This window comes from Sapajus apella, unplaced genomic scaffold, assembly GCF_009761245.1.
Source record: "Sapajus apella isolate SASKATOON/1434 unplaced genomic scaffold, GSC_monkey_1.0 scaffold4, whole genome shotgun sequence".
NCBI lineage: Eukaryota > Metazoa > Chordata > Mammalia > Primates > Cebidae > Sapajus > Sapajus apella.
The window spans coordinates 25,258,363-25,280,005 of record NW_022436944.1 but is presented as its reverse complement, the minus strand read 5'-3'; the positions used below and the strand labels follow the sequence as shown (position 1 = coordinate 25,280,005).

The window sequence follows — 21,643 nt, the reverse complement described above, 5'->3', positions numbered from 1 at the left end:
AGAGGTTACAGTGAGCAGAGATGGCGCCATTGCACTCCAGCCTGGGCGATGAGCGAGACTTCATCTCAAAAAAAACAAAACCATGGTACTAAACTGAAGTGAATGTGATCTTGACAAGAGGTCAGATCATTCTCTTTGGTCAGAAATATCTCTGGGTAAAGTGAACATAAAATAAAGGCCACAACCAGCATTAAGGTGTGTCAGAAACCCATTCATTTGACTTTGAACAGGCTGCTTTAAAAAAAATTTTTTTTTTCCAACCAGCCAAACAGAGAGGAAGTTCAACTATGAACCAGATTACAAAATCATCTGAAGCTGTAACAGTGAAAACTACTTCAGGGAAGAAAAAGAATAACAAAGGTATTTTTGTTGTTTCAACTATTCCTTCCACTTCCCTCATCTTCTAAGTCACTTCCCCCTTTCAGGAGCTGTGTGTTCCACTACTAAGTAGTTGCACCAAACAGAGAAAAATGCAAGTGGAGAAAAAAGAACACTCAGTGCCTTGTGACTTTCATGTAAACCAAACACCAAACGGCTTTGCCATAGCCATTAGAGGAATTCATCCTTGACGTGTTTAACATTCCCCCCCAAAAAAATAGTAATGGGGCCTCAGCTGGTTTGGGAGTAATCTCTGCAATGAACAGCCTGTGGGATCTGATCAGTTCAGCTCACAGACTTCCATCCTATGACTGTTACTTAGAATCAGCAACTGTGTAATCCAGAAGGAATTTTAAGAAATCAACAACTCTATAACCTCTGAACTGGATTAGACTAAATAAGAAGCTAAGTATTAAAGATGGCAGCTAAGTGTTAGGGACCCGGATTCTATTCCTGACACTTCCACTCATGCCTGGCTCTCAGAATCCTCTTCTGGAAAATGAGAACTTTTCACTCACAGGATCCTAAATTCCACCCCAGCTTTACCATTTTGAAATTCTAAAGAGACGATGTAAGATTTTCACCGCGTGGTCGTGAACACAGTCTTTGGGAAACTGCTTGTGGAGGCTAATATAAATTTGTGTTGTTCTATTTTAGTCCGTTTCATGTTTTTCTCTACTATGAGTTTGGGGGAGGGCAACTGGCCCTTGTAATGAAGCTTGTCACCCTTTGGCTTTCTCTTCTTCAATATTAATCTTTTTTTCTGTGGTCTTTTTCTGTCCTGGAAATTATCCTTATAACTCCTCTGTGAAATCTCATTGAATTAGCAAATTACAAATTCTTATGATCTAGAATGTCAAGTGAACCTATAAAGTAAGAAAATTGATCAGACTGTCTCTGTTATCTGATATTAATATAGCCTTTCCACTGGGTAGAGCTAGATTTTTGGAAAGTCTACTAAAAGGGAAAAAAAGAACCAGGCGAGGTTATCATTTGTTTTTGACAGTGTCTTAGTCAGCTTGGGCTGCTAGAATAGAATACAACAAAGTGAGTGGCTTAAATAGCAAACATTTATTCCCCACCGTTCCGGAGGCTGAGAAGTCCAAGATCAAGGCACTGGAAGATTCAGTGTCTGGAGAGGGCTGCTTCATAGACGGCCCTTCTTTTCCAGTGGGAAGATGACTAGATAGCTTCCTGCGGTCTCTTCTCTAAAAGTACTGTGAACCCAGGAAATATGAGACAGATTTCAGTTAATTTAGAAAGTTTATTTTGCCAAGGTTGAGGACACACCCAAGGCACAGCCTCAGGAAGTCGTGGCGACATGTGCCCACGGAGGTCAGGCACAGCTTGGTTTTAAACGTTTAGGAAGACGCGAGACATCAATTAATATATTCAGTCTGGAAAGGCAGGACAACTTGAAGCAAAGGCTGGAAGACTCAAAGCAGGGGGCGACCTTCCAGGTCACAGATAGGGAATACACAAACTGTTACATTCTTTTGAGTTTCTGCTTAGCCTTTCCAAAGGAGGCAGATCAGATAAGCATTTATTTCAGTGAGCAAAGAAGTGACTTTGGATAGAATGAGAGGCATGTTTGCGCTAAGCAGTTTCCAGTTTGAGTTTCCCTTAGTGATTTTAGGGGCCCAAGATATTTTTCTTTCAGAATACAAATCACATTCATGGGGGTTCCACACTTATGGCCTAATTATCGCCCAAAGGCCTATGCCTCCTGATTCCATCACATCGGGGTTTAGGGTTTCAGCATATGAATTTTAGGGTGACACAAACATCCAGCCCATAACATAGTTACCATTTGGGAATATTTTCGGCCAAAAATTCTTCCACGGAAGTGAGTTGGGATTCCTGTGAAGATAAGAATAATCAGCATCTCAGGACAGGAGGCCCTGCACTGGGCTAGATGACCTTAGAGGGGAGAGGAACGCTGGGTCGCCAATCCTAACTTATCTCAGCATCTTTTACCATAAAGTGGTAAAAGAACAAGGGAGCGTCTAACTGCATCTCGCGGTGCGCTAACTCAGCATTGCAGAAAAATCACTGGGTCAAGATCTGTTTGGGAGTTTCAGACCCTCTGAAGACTGAGGACAGGCCCTGACCACTCTTATTTCTTGAGCCTCCCTAATTTTAAAAACAAAAATTAACTAATGGCAAAGAAGGTTAAAGTAGACTGCATACTATTTGAAGACTTCACATTTAATGAGATAACTCTCCTAACACACATACAAATCCCAGCAAATGCCTGCATAACATCATTAGGCAACTGTACCAGAAGCTGACTATGAGGCCCTTTGTAAATGTGACTCTTCCTGTGGGCCACACCCCCCGTGTAGCCCTGGCAGGTGTTACCACCTCCTTCATCCCTATGTAGCCCTTGCTGGTGTTAAACCCCCTTAGAAGGTGGATAGTTTGACAGAAAAGTTAAAAAAAAAAAAAGAGCAATACAACTACTCATCCTTCAGCTTTTAAATAACAGCATTGTTGAGACCCAAGTTATAATCCCTTTCAGCGACTAAAACTTGGTACAAAGCTTCCAGGCTTGCTTCTTTTGATCTTCGTGAGCCATATGAATTCTCCCACCAACCCCCGGGGGAGTCAAGTGTCTTACAGTTTTCCAGGAAAGAGGTTAGGGGCCTTGGAGAACTGCAGGTCACCTGTGGTCATTCTTTCAGTACACATTGTTGGAATAAAATTTCCTCGGAGCCCATTCTAGGTTAGTGTGTGAAGGATGTAGTGAGGAATATCCCTGGTTCCTGCCCCAAGGACGTACCTTCTGGTCACTCCAGCTGCCTCAACAGAATGGTTCTCAAGTGGGACACAAACACCTTGGAACCGCTCCTTGAAGGCAAGTAGGACTTACTTCTGCTCGGGCTCCCAAAACAAAGTACCACACACTGGGTGCCATACACAACAGAAACCCACTATCTCAACCAAGTGCAGTGGCTCACACCTGTAATCTCAACACTTTGGGAGGCCAAGGCAGGCTGATCAATTGAGGTCAGGAGTTCGAGACCAGCCTGGCCAACATGGTGAAACCCTGTCTCTACTAAAAATACAAAAAATTTGCCGGGCATGGTGGCAGGTGCCTGTAATTCTAGCTACTCAGGAGGCTGAAGCAGGAGAAGCACGAACCTGGGAGGCAGAGGTTGCAGTGAGCCAAGATCATGCCATTGCACTCCAGCCTGGGAGACGGAGCAAAACTTCATCTCAAAAAAAAAAAAAAAATTGCTAACAAAAAAAAGTCCAGGCCCAGACCGATTCACAGCAGAATTCACCATTCAAAGAAGAATTGATATCAATCCTATCGACCCTATTCCACCAGATAGAAAAAGAAAGAACCCTCCCTAAAATATTCTATGAAGTCAGTATCGCCCTAATACCAAAACCAGAAAAGGACATAACCAAAAAAGGAAACTACAGACCAACATCCCTGATGAACATAGATGCTAAAATCCTTAGCAAAATACTAGCTAACTGAATCCAGCAACATAGCAAAAAGATAATCCACCATGATCAAGTGAATTTCATACCAGGGATGCAGGGATAGGTTAATATATGCAATAAATGTGAAACATCACATAAACAGAATTAAAAACAAAAATCACATGATCATCGCAATAGATGCAGAAAAAGCATTCAACAAAATCCAGCGTCCCTTTATGATTAAAACTCTCGGGCAGGGTGCAGTGGCTCACACCTATAATCCTAGCACTTTGGGAGGCCCAGGCGGGTGGATCACAAGGTCAAGAGATCAAGACCATCGTGGTCAACAAGGTGAAACCCTATCTCTACTAAAAATACAAAAATTAGCTGGGCATGGTGGCACACGCCTGTAGTCCCAGTTACTTGGGAGGCTGAGGTAGGAGAATTTCCTGAACTCGGGAGGCGGAGGTTGCGGTAAGCCGAGATCGCGCCACTGCACTCCAGCCTGGGTAATGAGCAAAACTCCATCTCAAAAATAAAAAACTCTCAGCAAAGTCCACATACAAGGGACATATCTTAATGTAATAAAAGCCATCTATGGCAAACCCACAGCCAACATAATACCGAATGGGGAAAAGTTGAAAGCATTCTCTCTGAGAACTGGCACAGGAAAAGGATGCTCAGTCTCACCATTCCTCTTCAATATAGTACTGGAAGTCCTAGCCAGAGCAATCAGACGAGAGAAAGAAATAAAGGGCATCTAAATTGGTAAAGAGGAAGTTAAACTGTCACTGTTGCTGATGATATGATTGTTTACCTAGAAAACCCTACAGACTCCTCCAGAAATCTCCTACAATTGATAAAAGAATTCAGCAAAGTTTCCAGATACAAGATTAATGTACACAAATCAGTAGCTCTTCTATACAACAACAGCGACCAAGTCGAGAATCAAATCAAGAACTCAGCCCCCTTTACAATAGCTGCAAAAAATAAAATATTTAGGAATATACCTAGCCAAGGAGGCAAAAGACCTCTACAAGGAAAGCTACAAAACACTGTTAAAGAAAGCACAGATGACACAAACAAGTGGAAACATAGCCCATACTCATGGATGGGTAGAATCAACATTGTGAAAATGACTACTGCCAAAAGCAGTCTACAAATTCAATGCAATTCCCATCAAAATACCACCATCATTCTTCACAGATTAGAAAAAACAATTATAAAATTCATATGGAACCAAAAAAGAGTCTGCATAGCCAAAGCAAGACTAAGGAAAAAGAACAAATCTGGAGGCATCACATTACCTGATTTCTTTTCTGTTTTCTTTCTTTTTTTTTTTTTTTGAGATGGAGTCTGGCTCTGTCACCCAGGCTGGAGTACAGTAGCGTGATCTCGGCTCACTGCAACCTCCACCTCCTGGGTTCAAGCAATTCTCCTGCCTCGGCTTCCCAAGTAGCTGGGACTACAGGTGTCCACCACCATGCCTGGCTAATTTTTGTATTTTAGTGGAGACGGTGTTTCTCTATGTTGGCCAGGCTAGTCTCGAATTCCTGATCTCAGGTGATCCACTCACCTCGGCCTCCCAAAGTGCTAGATTACAGGTGTAAACCACAGTGCCCAGACTGATTTCAAACTATACTATAAGGCTATAGTTACCAAAACAGAATTATACTGGTAGAAAAATAGACACATAGACCAATGGAACAGAATAGAGAATCCAGAAATAAACCCAAATACTTACATCCAACTGATCTTCAACAAAGCAATCAAAAATGTAAAGTGGGGAAAGGACACCCTTTTCAACGAATGATGCTGGGATCATTGGCTAGCCACATGTAGAAGAATGAAACTGGATCCTTATCTCTCACCTTATACAAAAATCAACTCAAGATGGAGTAAGGACTCAAATCTAAGACCTGAAACTAACAATTCTAGAAGATAGCATTGGGAAAACCCTTCTAGACATTGGTTTAGGGAAGGATTTCATGATCAAGAACCCAAAAATAAAGAGAAATAGCTGGGACTTAATTAAACTAAAGAGCTTTTGCATGGCAAAAGGAATAGTCAGCAGAGTAAACAGACAACCCACAGACTGGGAGAAAATTTTCACAGTCTAGACATCTGACAAAGGACTAATATCCAGAATCTTCAGTGAACTCAAAGAAATCAACAAGAACAAAACAAACAATCCCATCAAAAAGTAGGCTAAGGACATAAATGGACAAATCTCAAAAGAAGATATACAAATGGCCAACAAACATATGAGAAAATGCTCAACATCAGTAATGATCAGGGAAATGCAAAGCAAAACCACAATGCGATGCCACCTTACTCCTGCAAGAATGGCTGTAACCAAAAAATCAAAACAAGTAGATGTTGGCATGGATGCAGTGAACAGGGAACACTTCTACACTGCTGGTGGGAATGGAAACTAGTACAATCACTGTGGAAAACAGTGTGGAAGTTCCTTAAATAACTAAAAGTAGAACTACCATTTGATCCAGCAATCCCACTACTGGGTATCTGCTCAGAGGAAAGTAAGTCATTATACGAAAAAGATGCTTGCACATGCATGTTTATAGCAGCAACATTCACAATTGCAAAAACACAGAACCAACCCAAATGCTCATCAATCAATGAGCGGATAAAGAAACTGTGGTGCATATATACAATGAGATACTACTCAGCTATAAAAAAAGAATGAATTAACGGCATTCACAGCGACCTGGATGAGACTGGAGACTATTATTCTAAGCAAAGTAACTCAGGAATGGAAAACCAAACATCGTATGTCCTCACTCATAAGTGGCAGCAAAGCTATGAGGATGCAAAGGCATGCAAAGGCATACAAATGGCACAATGGGCCAGGTGTGGTGGTTCAAGCCTGTAATCCCAACACTTTGGGAGGCCAAGGTGGGTGGATCACCTGAGGTCAGGAGTTTGAGACCAGCCTGACCAACATGGAGAAACCCCATCTCTACTAAAAATACAAAAAATTAGCCAGGCATGGTGGCACATGCCTGTGATCCCAGCTACTTGGGAGGCTGTGGCAGGAAAATTGCTTGAATGTGGGAGGTGGAGGCTGTGGTGAGCCAAGATCCTGCCATTGCACTCCAGCCTGGGCAACAAGAGTGAAACTCCATCTCAAAAAAAAAAAAAAAAAAAAAAAGACTACAAATAGGGTTGAGTGTATACAGATCAGGTGATAAGTACAGCAAAATCTCACAAGTCACCACTAAAGAACTTATTCATGTAACTAAATACCACCTATCCCAAATAACCTATGGAAATAAAAAAAGGAAAGACTTAGGTCGGGAAGGACTTAAATGAGGAAGAAGGGCCTTAATGCAAGCCATGAGCCTGCAGGTTTAGGTAGAACCAGAGGACGTGGGTAGGGCGGCCCTTAGAAAGAGGGGAGGGTCATAGTAAGGAAGAATTTGCATGTCAGGTGGAGAGTTTGCACTTGACCCAGTAGACGCTGGGAACCATTGAAGTCTTTTGTTTCCCAAGGAACTCTTTGCCTCAAATCCTTTTGTTCTAATATTATACTTATTTTATAGCTTCTTTTCAGGGCAGACTAGTGTCATGCTTTCCAGAGTTTACAAAGCAAATTAAAAAACAGCTTCCCACCTTGGACAGTTGTTTTTGCTGTCATAAAGTGCTTGAAGGGTGAGTTTGGTCTTTGGTAGAAGAGTTCTACTTGTTTCAAAGTAAATGTTCAGATCGAATTGATTTACATCAGCCTCCTGGGTGACAAGTCCAGATGGTTTCCATTTGGCTCTAATTGGAAACAGTCAAACGATTTCCATGCCAGCCTGTTTGTGAACAAGAGGCTTTTGGCCTGCAGCTTGGAAAGTTGTCCCCATGATGCCATTGAGGCAAAATCCCCATTTGGAAACCTGATGCCCATTATTATTCCTCTCATTTGGAGTGATAATAACATTTGGAGCAATCATTACAAGAACTTGACAGTTTTACTTTGAGCAACCATTTATAAGTTGATGAAGGAAGCAAAATATCTTCTTTCTATGCTTGCAGGGGTTAAAGATTTTTGTCCAAATCAGCCTTGACTCAGTGCATCCCTGACGATGAAGAGTTATTAGAACAGGGTTTCTCAAATTTGAGCAGCCTCAGAGATACCCAGCCGGCTTGTTAAAACACAGATTGCTGGATGCCACCCCCCACATCCTGAGTGACTAGATCTGAGTAAGGCTGGAGAGTGTGCATTTCTATCCAGTTCCTGGGGTGCTGATGCTGCTGGTCCAAGGGTCACACTTTGAGAACCACTGTTTGGGGCTTGAAAAAATCAGATTGTCTGCTCTTGATTTATTTTGCACAATGAAGAAAATCAGAGAGCAGATTGAGGCTCCTAGATGCCTCTTCTCTGCTCTGAAAACCACAGAACATACAAAACCCAGTCCCATTTCTGTTCTGGCTTCTCTGTCTTCTTCTCTACTCAGTGGGGCCACCTCTGAGGCCCATGGCTCTCTGTACCGCCGGGATACAGGAACTAGGAATCGTGGGCCTGGAAGTTGATTGGTGTTCAAGTGGGAGATGTCTGGCTCAGACTATGCCTAGTCACAAACCTGTGAGATCCATGAATAGACAGAAGATAGCTGACGACTGGAAGTCACTGTAATGTCACCAGGAATAGCCAACCTCAGTTTAGATGGTTGCTCTGAGCCCCATTCAGCCAGTGCTGCCTTGTTGCCTCAGGTCCCAAAAGTTCTTGAAAGACCCAGTGAGGACTTGGGAGTATCCTGTCACCTGTGCTGTTCTACTCTCAGCCCAAGCCCCACAGACAGCCACCAGGGCTGTTCCAGTTTTGGGGGATTTAGGACAGGGAGAGCTGGTGAGTGACTTAGGCATGTACATGGGGCAAAAATCCAACCATACAGTGGTATGTCCACAAACTTGCGACTTCAGAACTTTACTACAGTATCATGCCATCCAAGTGGCAAATACACTTCCCCAAAGAGGGTATTGTTGCTTATGTCATAGGCACGGTCCTCAGAAGTATCAGTGGCATTAAGGAATGCAAAGACCAAGTTCAAAAGTCAAGATGTAATCTTCAACACAGCTTTATTAGTTCCAAAACAGGAAATTGCTGGTTATAATCCTGAAATTATTTTATCTGGGGCTTCATCCTGGGGTGACAGCTAAACAATGGAAACCTTTATAGAAAGGTCCCAAGGCCCAAGGTGTGAATCATCAAACTCTAGTTACATTTTGCCTTTTTAAGACCTATAATCACGCAAACAGAGTTTATGTTCTGGTTTCTAAAACTAGGACTTACACAGGAAATTACACACGTTCTTTATCGATGGAAAGAAACTATTTTTAACAAGTTAAACAAAATAATTCAACCACAAGGAGAAGGTCCTACCGGGGCCTGGCATCCACAGATGAACATCTGAGTAGTGGTTAAGCAGAACAATCTGATGCCCCCAGAATGTAGGATGCCCACCTGTTCTGGTGGTCCCAGAAGAGGCCAGCAAGTGAAGGATATAGAGAGCCTCTTTGAGGGATGATGGTTCCATGAAAATTTACACTTGACCTTTGGGTACTGGCCCATTTAGGAAACAAGGCTCTCATTGGAAGGAATGAGAAGAGGTTTGTCAGCTGTGCAAGAGAGAAGGTTCCAGGCAGGGGGACTGCATGAGAAAAGGCTCAGAAGAGGAAGGTGCGTGGCATCACATCTGGAGGTGTGACGTTCGCCACAGAGCGGTCACTGGGAAAGTGGCTGGAAATCTGACTAAAAAGGCCAGTGGACCCACATGACGGAAGGCCATGAATGCTGAGTTTAGGAGTTAGATTTTCTCCTGTGTGCAGAGGGGGAGCCATGATGGTTTTGAAGCAGGATGGTAGCATCGTGAGAGCTGGGTTTTTGAAAAGTATCTTGGGCAGTTTTGCAGAATATGCTTTAGAGAGAGTACTAGCTAGAGGATGTGAGACTAGTTATAAGGCTTTTGTTTTGGTTTAAATGCATTTTATTTTTAGACAACCTACATGACACATTTTTTTCTTAAAAAAAAAAAAATGAGGCCTCCACTCCTCCTAAATCACAGTTGAAATAAATGAAGGGCCCATTTATCTTAAGATGTGGTGTTTTGTGGGTGACAAGCAGCAGCCATTTATGATGATAGGTGATAGATTCAAAGTAATTGCCAAATCTGTTAATATTTTCCCATTTCTAAACCATTGCTAAAGAAAATCACATACATCCTCATGGTAGTTCACTTGAGCAACCATGTCATCTGGATTCATGTTTTCATCAAAAAATAACTGGTAGTTTTCTTAATTAGCAGCAATTTTTAAATTGCTTGATTTGCTCTGCAGCCCTGTCATAAAAAGTTTTACTCTTTCTGATCTCTCTTCTTCAAATTCACCTTTCACTGATTTCATGTCATCTTTAAAGTACTTCTTTTTTGTTTGTTTGTTTTCTTCTCAAGATAGGGTCTCACTCTGTGGACCAGGCTGGAGTGCAGTGATGTGATCATGGCTCACTGCAACCTTGACCTCCTGGGCTCAAGGAATCCACCCACCTCAGCCTCCCTAGTAGCTGGGACCACAGGTATGATCACCATGGCCAACTTTTTTTTTTTTTTTTTGGTACAGACTGGGTCTCTTTATGTTGCTCATGCTGGTCTCAAATTCATAGGCTTAAGCAATCCTCTCACCTCAGCCTCCCAAAGTACTGGGATGACAGGCATGAACCACCACGCCTCGCTGATGTACTTGTAGGCTTCCTCTGCAAAGCTGGTTTCCTGCAAGTGATGGTTCATGACAATATCAACACCAGTGATGACTGTGCTTTGGGTACCTTTGCCCTGCGGGCCTTCAGAGAAGGCATTTCCACCAATGAGCTGTTCCTCTCTGTCCTGTTGTTTATCTTCCCCTCCACCATCAGGCACAGTCTATCCACGATCTCCCAGATCTCATCAACGTCAGAGGGCTTCTCATTGTGTCTGACGAGGTCCACTGAAGGAGTGGTGCTGGGAGTCAAGGATGAGAGGGGAGCAGTAGGAAAAGCAGGAAGCTTTTACACTGGTTCAGGCAAGAGAAGATAAAGTGAGGCTACATTGATAGAAAGATGGAGTCTCAATACGTTTAGAAGGGAGAGAATTGACAGGACCTAGTAGCCAGTTCAAAGAGGGCGGTGAGAAAGATTCCGAAGTCCAGGACAACTGGGGAAGCTTGGCAACTGGCCAAAGAGAAAATGAGAGGAAGCAGAAGGCTGGGTGGGTCCATCCTGGATCTGTGGAGTGGCTTCCAGGGAAGGCATGCCATTGTCCTCCTGACCCAGGGAGACAGTGATGGAAGGGAGGACGACTTGCACATGAACGTTCTTCACCAGGTGGCTCCCGGTCCAGTGTTTCGGTGACTTATGAAATCCAGAGATGATGCTGGTAAGCGAGGCAGTAAAACTGTGTACTACACGTCTTAACCACCGCTATTTCACAATGCTTCCCAGCCATCCTCACAGTGCTTCTAAGGGATAGGTATTATAATCTCTATTTTGCCAGAGGAAATTAGGGTTCAGAGAAGTCAAGTGACTTTCCAAGGAGTCTCATAGCGTTTTCCAGAGAGAGGTTTTAAACCTGGAGGTCCCATGTCTCACTACACCACCCTGCCTCTTGGGCACAACCAGGCATGGCTGTGCCGCTGCTGAGCACTCCCAGACAGAGGGTGTAAATTAAAATGGTCATTGTTGGTGAGCTTGTTTTTGTTTCAAAGTAAAGAAATATAAGATTAGGTAAAAATGGGTTGCAGGAGAATACAGCTTGGGTGTATCAAGTATTACCAGGGCCTGAGCACATGACCACCCTTACTCTAAGGAATTTGTTTTCAACCTAGAGAAAAGAATTCAGTTTTGCTGGAACTTGGCGAAAGCCCTGGAGCAGGAAGTACTGTCATGAGCAATGCCGGCCTTCCTGTTGTCTAACAGGGCCTTCATAACTCATTAGAGGTCTAGATTCTGGAGAGTGGTTTAGACTAGCATTTTCCAAACTGGTTATTTTTCATGACCTGTCTTAACAGCTGGAGGGAGATTTTGATTGTTGGTTTTTTTTTTTTTTCTTCGTAGGAGTGCAATTGTACCAGGCTAATCACAGGCCTGGAACTCCCTTCCTCTACAAGGACACACGTTTGTGCCACACTAGCTAAGTTAGGGATGTAGATGGCTAAGACCGTGTCTTTCCTTACAAAGCTGAGCAGCTGTAAAGGAATTCAGCTTTTGGCCTTTGGCCTTGGCTCCATTGGCCACCACTGCTTTCTGTCACGCCAGAAGGGGACAAAAAGAAATGGATGCCACATGTGATCAGTATCCACATCATTCATCATTCCAGGCAGTCAGTCAACTTACGTTTTCAAAGGCATTTTTGTTTGTGAAGAGATTTTACAAATAGAAAAAGCATATTTCATTCTGTTCACAAGTGGTCTCAAGGCATTATTAGCAACACCATACTTGGAAAAGCACTGAACAGTAAGATAAAGTTTCCATAACACGACTGCACTTTATACTTTTAGTCATTGATTCATTGATTCATTCAACAAACATTTATGAAATACCTACCGTGAGCTAGATACTGTTCTAGTGTGAATAATGTAGCACCATTATTCATGACAGCTGTTGTTTGCTATCATTCACATGCCTAGGATGTAAGGACAAATAAGATTTAGGCTAGTTAGGCTTCCCCCTAATAAAACCAAAGGTTGGACCAGTGTTCATCCCTCCAACTGTGTTCTGAAGGAAAATAAATCTGCCTATTTCTCTCCTTTTTTTTTTTTTTTTTTTTTGAGACAGAGTCTTGCTCTGTCACCTAGACTGTGCACTGGCGTGATCTCGGCTCATTGCAACATTTGCCTCTGGGTTCAAGCTATTCTCCTGCCTCAGTCTCCCAAGCAGCTGGGACTACAGGCTCCCAAGTAGCCATAACACCCGGCTAATTTTTGTATTTTTAGTAGAGGTGGGTTTCACCATGTTGGCCAGGCTGGTCTCGAACTCCCGACCTCAAGTCATCTGCCCACCTCGGCCTCCCAAAGTGCTGGGATTACAGGCGTGGGCCACCACACCCGGCCAATCCCGTCTATTTCATCCAACAATCCAGCAGATTAGATTCATGTCTAAAGAAACCAACCAAATCCTTTTTTTTAAAGCATACTTTCCACTCTTTTTCCCCAACTGGCAACCTAGGAAGGCCTGATGTCCACATTTATCTCCTTTTCCTGAAAAGTAAGTTTTCCCTCCAGGCTTGAAAACTTAACGCTTGATTCTCCTTGACGCTGCTCTCTTCCTTGCTCTAACCATGCTAGTTAACATTCACTTAATGTCAGCTTTAGAAGGGCAGGGATTTTTGTCTCTTTTGTTCTCTGCTGGATCTCTGGCACCTACACCACTGCCTGACACATAACAGGAGGTTGAAAATATTTGGTAAATGCTGAAGGAATTCAAGTCTTGTCTATCCCCAGGGTTAGGCTCTCAAGTCAGCATGGTGGACAAAATTAGTGTAGAGTTAAATGATTCTTTAAAATTCCACAGACTACCCACACATTATAATATCTAGGCATATTATCTCTATGTCTCCACACAGTTTCTTCCCCAGTTTTGGAACAGATCACTTGGTCTTTCTTCAGTTGGGTCCAGATGAAGTAGTTGGTTAGTGTTTAGGGGGTGCATATAACTTTAAACACTTGTAGGCCCCCAGAAAATATTTGAATTTGGGACTGCAGATTCCGACTTCCCGTCTTATACTTACTGAGTGGATGAGCCCGCATTATGCCCATGATTATTTCTCTTCCATCCATCCCCCCTGTATTTTTCTTTGCCAATCTCCTAAACTTGAACTGACATAAATTAAATGTGGACCTGATGCTGTTCCCCAGGATTGACAATAGACTCTTTACAACAGCTGTGTAGACTGACAAGCGTGAACCAACCCTAGGATCTGACCCCAGTCATGAATTCTACAAAGGCAGGATGGTCCTTTCTCCTTCAGATTTTCCCTTTTAGAGCTCAAAAGGGTAACAGCTTTTCAGGCTCCCTTAAAGGGCTGAATTCCTTCATAAAATCTATCACTTCCCCTAGATCAGTGGGCAACTCATTCATCTTCCTTCAGGAAATTTCTGGAGACATCAGTTTTCCTCTTCAAAGTAAAGGCAACAATCTGAATCTTAGATGGAATTTCCTTTCATGCAGAGTAATTTTGGGCTTCTTGTTCTAAAGAAGGAAGGATGTACTGAGTATAAAACAAGGACTTAAAAAGTTATATATACACCTTTTGGCTCTCTGAGCCAGCACCATGGCGGTTGGCAAGAACAAGAGCCTTACGAAAGGCGGCACAAAGGGAGCCAAGAAGAAAGTGGTTGATCCATTTTCTAAGAAAGATTGGTATGATGTGAAAGCACCCGCTACGTTCGGTATAAGAAATATGGGAAAGACGGTAGTCACCAGGACCCAAGGAACCAAAATTGCATCTGATGGCCTCAAGGGCCAAGTGTTTGAAGTTAGTCGTGCTGATTTGCAGAATGATGAAGTTGCATTTAGGAAATTCAAGCTGATTACTGAAGATGTTCAGGGCAAAAACTGCCTGACTAACTTCCATGGCATGGATCTTACCCGTGACAATATGTGTTCCATGGTCAAAAAATGGCAGACAATGATTGAAACTCATGTTGATGTCAAGACTTCCGGTGGTTGCTTGCTTCGTCTGTTCTGTGTTGGTTTTACCAAAAAACCCATCAATCAGATACGGAAGACCTCTTATGCTCAGCACCAACAGGTCCGCCAAATCCGGAAGAAGATGGTGGAAATCATGACCTGAGAGATGCAGACAAATGACTTGAAAGAAGTGGTCAATAAACTGATTCCAGACAGCATTGGAAAAGACATAGAAAAGGCTTGCCAATCTATTTATCCTCTCCATGATGTCTTCGTTAGAAAAGTAAAAATGCTGAAGGAGCCCAAGTTTGAATTGGGAAAACTAGTGGAACTTCATGGTGTAGGCAGTAGTTCTGGAAAAGCCACTGGGGATGAGACAGGTGCTAATGTTGAACGAGTTGATGGATATGAACCACCAGTCCAAGAATCTGTTTAAAGTTCAGACTTATAATAGTGGCAAATAAAAAGTCTTATTTGTGAAAAAAAAATTATATATTCAGTGTTTCCTTGACTATATTGCAAAATGCATCTACTCACACAAGTCCGGTAAAGTACAATCTAAAAGAATAAAGTCAGCTTAGCTGGTGATAAACAGGGGAACTATTGCCTAAAGATAAGAAAATGCTCCAATTTTTCTTATAGGAATGAAGAAGAAAATTGAAGGTCTGATGGAAGCCAGTCCTTGCTTAGTGAAGTTGCATTTGGCAGACAATGGCATAGATGGAAAAGGAAAAGAAGAGAAAATGGTTTGTTGCAATTCATTCAAACTTTAACATGGTAAGTAGCGAGTTAAGAGACTTTGTTCACCTTCCAAAACAAAGTGCTTGAATTAAATTGTGGGAATAATTATTTACCTGTAGCTTTTAAGCAGTTTCCAGTGAGGTTTTTCAGCTCTGAGAGTCAAGCAGTGACCCAGCTTGGTCTTGGTACCTGATGTGGCAAGTGCTTGGTACTTGGTACCCAAGTTCAAGCAATTCCACTGCATCAGCCTCCCGAGTAGCTGGGATTACAGGCATGTGCCACCACACCCAGCTAATTTCTTTTCTTTTGTTTTTTTTTTAATGGCAGAGACTTGTTCTGTTGCCCAGGCTGGAGTGCAGAGGCATCACCTTGGCTCACTGCATCTCTACCTTCTGGGTTCAAGTGATTCTCCTGTCTCAGCCTCCTGAGTGCCTGGGATTATAGGTGCCCACCACCATGCCAAGGTTAATTCACTTATCTTTACCTAGATTTCTTCATTTGTAAAAATGGGGATAATAATAGTGTCTAACACAAGAGACTGTTGCAGGGTTAAATGAGGTCACGTATGTAGGGTGCTAAATATAGCGGCCAGGGCTCCAGCTAGCACCCTCCTACAAATTAGAAGTCCCTCTGCCCAGATGAATTAAGAACGCACCACCGCTGGCCGATGAATCAGAGGAAATTCCCCTTCCAGATCCACGCTTTGGGGCCCAGCCTTTGGCAAGCAGAAGAACTCTGCTAGATTTCAGCCCCACTCATCCTCTTGGAAGGCCCCTTTGTGCAGGGCACAAGCACTTAACCATGTGGGTGGACCTGGCTGCAGTTGGCGTGTCATGAATGCCGCATCGGACCTTAGCTCACGTGAGGCTGCACGGTGTAGTGTTGAACTCCACGGCCTCTGGAGTCGACCTAGATGCAGAATTGTTGAGTTATGAAGTTTGTCCTCCTCACTTCCTGCCCTCCTTCTGTGGACCCTCTGTTCTGCCTTGAAGCTTCCCTGTTGTCCACGCATTTTGTCTGAAGACACGGCACACAACCGGGCAGTTCAGGAAGCCAAGGCTTGTCAAATCCTGACTAGGCAGACTGTTGCCTCAACAGCAAGACCTTTGAGAGAGAGAGTCTGGCAGGACCATTCAGCCCGGGCCTTGCATTCCAGCTGCTGAATCGGTGGAAAATATATACAATGAGCAAGAAAGTAGCCTCTTACTCAGTGTGGACCCTAACTGAAATTTCATACCCGCAGCCCCTGGTAAGGGCTTGACATTGTTTTCTTGATAGTCAAATAACTTCTTTCAGAGCAGAGGCCATGTGTTAAATTTCTCTTAATCCCTGCAGTGCCAGGTACATAACGTGCTTGTAATAAGTATGCACTAAATAGACCATCATCGGCATTGCATTTGCAAAATGCTTTCACAGTAACGGCTTCATTCTGTTTTCACTACAACCTTATGAAAGGCAGAACGGCCTTTTTCAGGCCAGTTTTGCAGATGAGGGAGATGAGGGCCCGTAGCCTGCTATGATCACATGATTTGACACCTGATTTGGCAAGGGATTGAAACTGACCAGGAGTCCAGGCCTCTGCCCAGATTTCTTATCCACTCATGATGCCAGAGAGTCCCAAAGACCAGTCAGCAGTCCAGTGCAAGACCTGCACCTAAAGAAATTTCCCGGGTGGCACATGCCTATAATTCCAGCTACTTGGGAGACTGAGGCACAAGAATTGCTTGAACCCGGGAGATGGAGGTTGCAGTGAGCCAGGATTATGCCACTGCACTCCAGCCTGCATGACACAGCGAGATCCTGTCTCAAAAAAAAAAAAAACAAACTTCAATAGTCCTCAAAGAAATTACAACATAACAACAGTACAGTTTACTTTTTATAAAACTGAAGTTATTTGATTTAAAGAGCTATCTTCTATTTTCAGACTATGCCCTTCCTGATTTGATGTAAAAATGTTTGTTTGTTTACAGTGTTGATAGTTGTCATTTCTTGGCATACTAAAAATTGCCAAACTTTTGGCTGTCACTCTAAACTTCTGGACATTTGCTGGTATATGTGATATCTAAACTAGGAAGTCGTGCATCACATCATACCATATCTTTTGAGTAAATAAACAAATGAAGGATTTAAAGCAACCAAAAATCCTTACTCTATCAACTTACCTAGAAGAAGTATCCAAACTGGAGAAATTCGATCGGTAAAATTGGTTTCAGCATGTCTCTGGTCTCACACTGGGTGGGTTTGGGGTTGGGGGAGGGGTTTAAAAAGAGCTCATTCTCCAAAGTAACTGGATTGAGGTTCTTTAAATAACAATGCTTGACATGATGTGTGTGTGTGTGTGTGTGTGTGTGTGTGTGTGTGTGTGTGTGTGTGTGATTTTCTTTCAACAGCCTGATCAAATACTCTGCCCACTTGAGGGAAATTGACCTTGGAAACAACGTCCTAAGAGAAATGGCTGCTGCTGACATACTTGAAATGCTGAGAGCCAGAAAGACAGGTAGAGTGCTTTCAGGTTATGTGTTTCCCCTCCGCCTGCCCGCAACTACTCACTCCTAAACGCTGTACTACTCACGACTTGCCCCCCTTTTTTCATTTAAGTAACTGGCCCCAACTATGTAATGACTAGGAACCCTGTGACAGGCCAGCCATCATTCTGTCAATTTTCCCAATGATTTGCACAGAGTTCAAGAATTTTTAGGATGTCATATTAGCCTTCCATCTAAGTAATGCATGTTTTTAAAGTGAAATTTTCTCTATTGCATTTTTTCTCTCTTGCTCCTCTCATCCTTGCCTGTTCTCCAAGAAATGCTTCTCCCACTCTCCACTCTCCCGTCAGCCCAACCTGCAGAGAGGTCTCCAGATATCAATTGCAAAACTCAAGTCACAGCCCCCGTAAGATTATGATATGCTTTCTGGATCATCGAAGGATGATTAATTGTGATTGGCATAGGGAGAGCAGTAAGTCTTTTAAGATCCTGCAATCCTTTGAAAAGGAGAGCATCACAAGTGGAAGGAGTTGGTTCCTGTGGCCACTCCTGCCCTCTCCATCGCCAGCATGCGTGACCAGAATTAATGACGGCTGCTCATCCTGCTGATGCAGAGGAGGCAAAGAAATGTCATTTTAAATGAAGCTCCATGGAAGATTTCATAAACAGATTTGAAAATGCAAATTCAACTTTAAGAAAAGTAGAAAGAACTCGGGCCGGGCGTGGTGGCTCACGCCTGTAATCCCAGCACTTTGGGAGGCTGAGGCAGGCAGATCACAAGGTCAGGAGTTTTAGACCAGTCTGGCCAATATGGTGAAACCCCGTCTCTACTTAAAAAATACAAAAAAACTTATCCAGGCGTGGTGGCACATGCCCGTAATCCCAGCTATTTGAGAGGCTGAGGCAGAAAAATTGCTTGAACCTGGGAGGCGGACATTGCAGTGAGCTGAGGTCCCACTACTACACTCCAGCCTGGGCAACAGAGCGAGACCCAGTCTCAAAAAAAAAAAGAAAGAAAAGGAAAAAGAACTCTTGGTGTGTTACTGGGCAGGTCAAGTGGAAAGAATTAAGTAGTTCAGCCTCGGTCTTTACCATTCCCTCAGAATGGTCTTAGAGACATGGCAAAATCATAGATTGCATTTTTCTTTTAATGCTCTAGAGCTTTAGAGAGAAGAATTATAATGACATTACTGTCCATTGTATTGACATGTTTAAAACTAAAACGACTACATTTTTAAACAGCCAATCAGGTGGTTCCATGATGTTTAAATTATCCCTTTATTTTAGAGAAACAGAACATGGAATACTTTGTATTCCATTAAAGTTGAATTCAAATTCAGCAGAGTTACTCTGTTAAATTTAGTTCAAATAAGCTTTAAGCTTGATAAACTGAAGGCAGGTTAATGCTTTCATTTTGTTTTTCCTGACACCACAGTAACTTTTTCATTATACACTGAGGGAGAAGATGTTACCAGACGGCAGGCAGTCTCGCGACCATGACTATAGTGAGTGCTAATGACAGTCAGTCTCAGATGACTGGAGGGATGATTATTATCTCTCAGTATGTATTGGAGCTGGAAAACATCATGCTTTGCTCAGTAAATGTTTTAATTTGCATAAATGAGAAGATAATTATGAAATACCCACCTGAAAGTACAAATACTCATTTAGAAGGCATTAAAAAGTAATTTTCAAGTATAGTAATATATATTATGAGTAGCCTTAATGCATCCTCTCTTGAGCTGAAATAATTATGGGTGTTTCTGATGGAACACTTCAATTGGATTGTTAGTTTGAACACCAAGCAGATTCCTCGAAACAGGATTAACTGGTTGGGTTCTATAGGGAAAATGTCTTCCCATTTAGCCCTAATGGCATCATTTTAAACATTAAAAGCAATTAGTGATATTAGTGATTATAGAACTAATGTTCTTCAATTTATTGTTTCTTAACATTTGCAAGTTAACACGCTAATTTCTAAATCTAATTCTAATTCGTTCATAAAATCCAAATTAACAGCCTGAGGTTACTTATTTGCCTAGCAAAGAGATCTTAATGACCTGCCTTTAATGATGGAATAGGCCCAATGAAATCTTCCTCAGAAACATTAGCAACCTCATTTCATTAAAAAAAAAAAAGAAAAGAAAAAAAAAGGACAATAAAAGCCATTATCCTGTCTTACTGCTTTTTCACTAACAAGAAAACAGAGTACTTAAGGAACATTTCATTTATTCATTCTTATTTTTTTCAATATATATTTGTTAAATGCCTATCATGTACCAGGCCCTGTTCTAAACTCTGGTGAGGGGGGTCATGAATTCCTGCCTTCATGAGGCATGTATATGATTGTATATCCAATAGGGATCATCCTTAGAGGAAAACTAAAGCAAATGGGCAGGGGTGAGGGTAAAGTGTGTGTCAGAGCGTGGGGGTTGCCATCTTAGGGTAGCTAGGGAAGGCATTGCTGAGAAGGGACACTTGAGTAAGGATCTGAAGGAGGAGGGGGAGAAGGTCGTGTGAATATCTGACATGAGCATTCTGGCTAGAAGGAAGAGCAAGTGCTAAGTCCTTGAGGTAGGAGCCTCTGGATGTGTCCAGTAAAGCAGCCAGCATTGCCAAATGGAGTGAGCTACAATGAGAGAGTCAGAGGACAAACAATCTGAGGTGCGAGTATGCCGGGCAGAAGGCCTTCTAGACCCTTGTGATGACTTTCGGGTATAACTCTGTTGAGATGGAAAAGCTTTTGAGAATGATAAGCCTAGGTGTGACCTGATGTAACCCACGTTTTAACAGGATTGCTCCAGCTTTTTGCTAAAAATAGACTATAGGGGAGGCAAGGGCAGAACGAGGATTCTAGTTAGGGAGTTTTCTCTGGAAAAACTAGACAGGGCCTTTCAGCAGACCCTGAACACCCAGAAAGGTGGAAAATGGGGCAAGGGGAGAAGCTGCAAAGAGGAGAAGTAAGGAAAATTGTAGACATTGAGCAGTTGAAACTCAGTCCTTACCACCACCCCAGCCTTGCCTGCCCTGCTTCTAGAAGGCTGACAGTTATGTAGAGGATTGGGGTCTTCCTTGAGAAATTGAATAGCCCTAGAAAAAGAAACTCTAGATGCTGACAGTTGGCCATCGCTCACCGTTCAAAGAAGCCTCCCAGGTCAGCAAGCCCTGAGCATGCACGAGCGCCGCCCATCAGCCTTTGTCTCTCTTATGCTTCATTGTGAACAGATACCTGAGAACCTCCAGACACTTGAGGCAAGTCTGCAACATGAGAGACCAACCCTGAAACAGAGGGAATAAAGGAACCCTGAAGATACAGAAACAATGCAGAAAACTGAAGAAAAACAAAAAAGCTTTAACATTCTCAATGGAAAAGAAGATAAAGCATCCATAAAAAAGGAACGGGGTACTACGAAAAAAAATTAGAAAATAAGAAAAAGTTCTTGGAAAGTGAAAATGATAGCCAAAATAAATTTTTCTGAAAAAAAAAAAAAAAAAAAAAGTTGATAGTTAAATCAGGAAAGACAGCCCTCTGCCCCTCTGATTCGACAGACAGCTGCATCTTCTCATGCAGCTCCGGCTGCATCCCTCAGACACCAGGGTGAAGGCGAAGACCAGAATAAACAGATGGGGCCATAGTGGGGCCCTGGTTACCAGGGCTCCTTTTAACTCTGGCAAAGTGGATACTGTCACCATCCATGACCGCTTCATTGACCACAACGACATGGCCTACATGTTCCACTATGAGCATGTTCCAGTATGAACCAGGTCAAGTTCCACATGGCCTCCAAGGAGTAAGACTCCTGCATCACCAGTCAGAGCCCTCAGCTGCTGGGGAGACCCTGCTGCACTCCATCCCCCATCACACTGAGAATCCCCCCTCCTCAGATTCCACATAGACCCCTGGAGAGGGAAGGGCTGGGGAGCCCTGCTTTGTGGTGTA

The 21,643-nt window shown here is 42.9% G+C and overlaps 1 long non-coding RNA gene and 1 pseudogene across 2 annotated transcripts; both read left to right on the top strand.

The window, feature by feature from the left end:
* The first annotated feature begins 22 nt into the window (after positions 1 to 22).
* LOC116540979 lies at positions 23 to 18,442 on the top strand. Its single transcript, XR_004264671.1, has 4 exons — positions 23 to 360; positions 15,119 to 15,253; positions 17,608 to 17,714; positions 18,054 to 18,442. It is a non-coding gene; the product is annotated as an uncharacterized LOC116540979 (long non-coding RNA).
* LOC116540971 lies at positions 14,109 to 14,964 on the top strand (annotated as a pseudogene). The gene has a single exon (XR_004264662.1). The product of XR_004264662.1 is annotated as a 40S ribosomal protein S3a pseudogene (transcript).
* Positions 18,443 to 21,643: the final 3,201 nt, after the last annotated feature.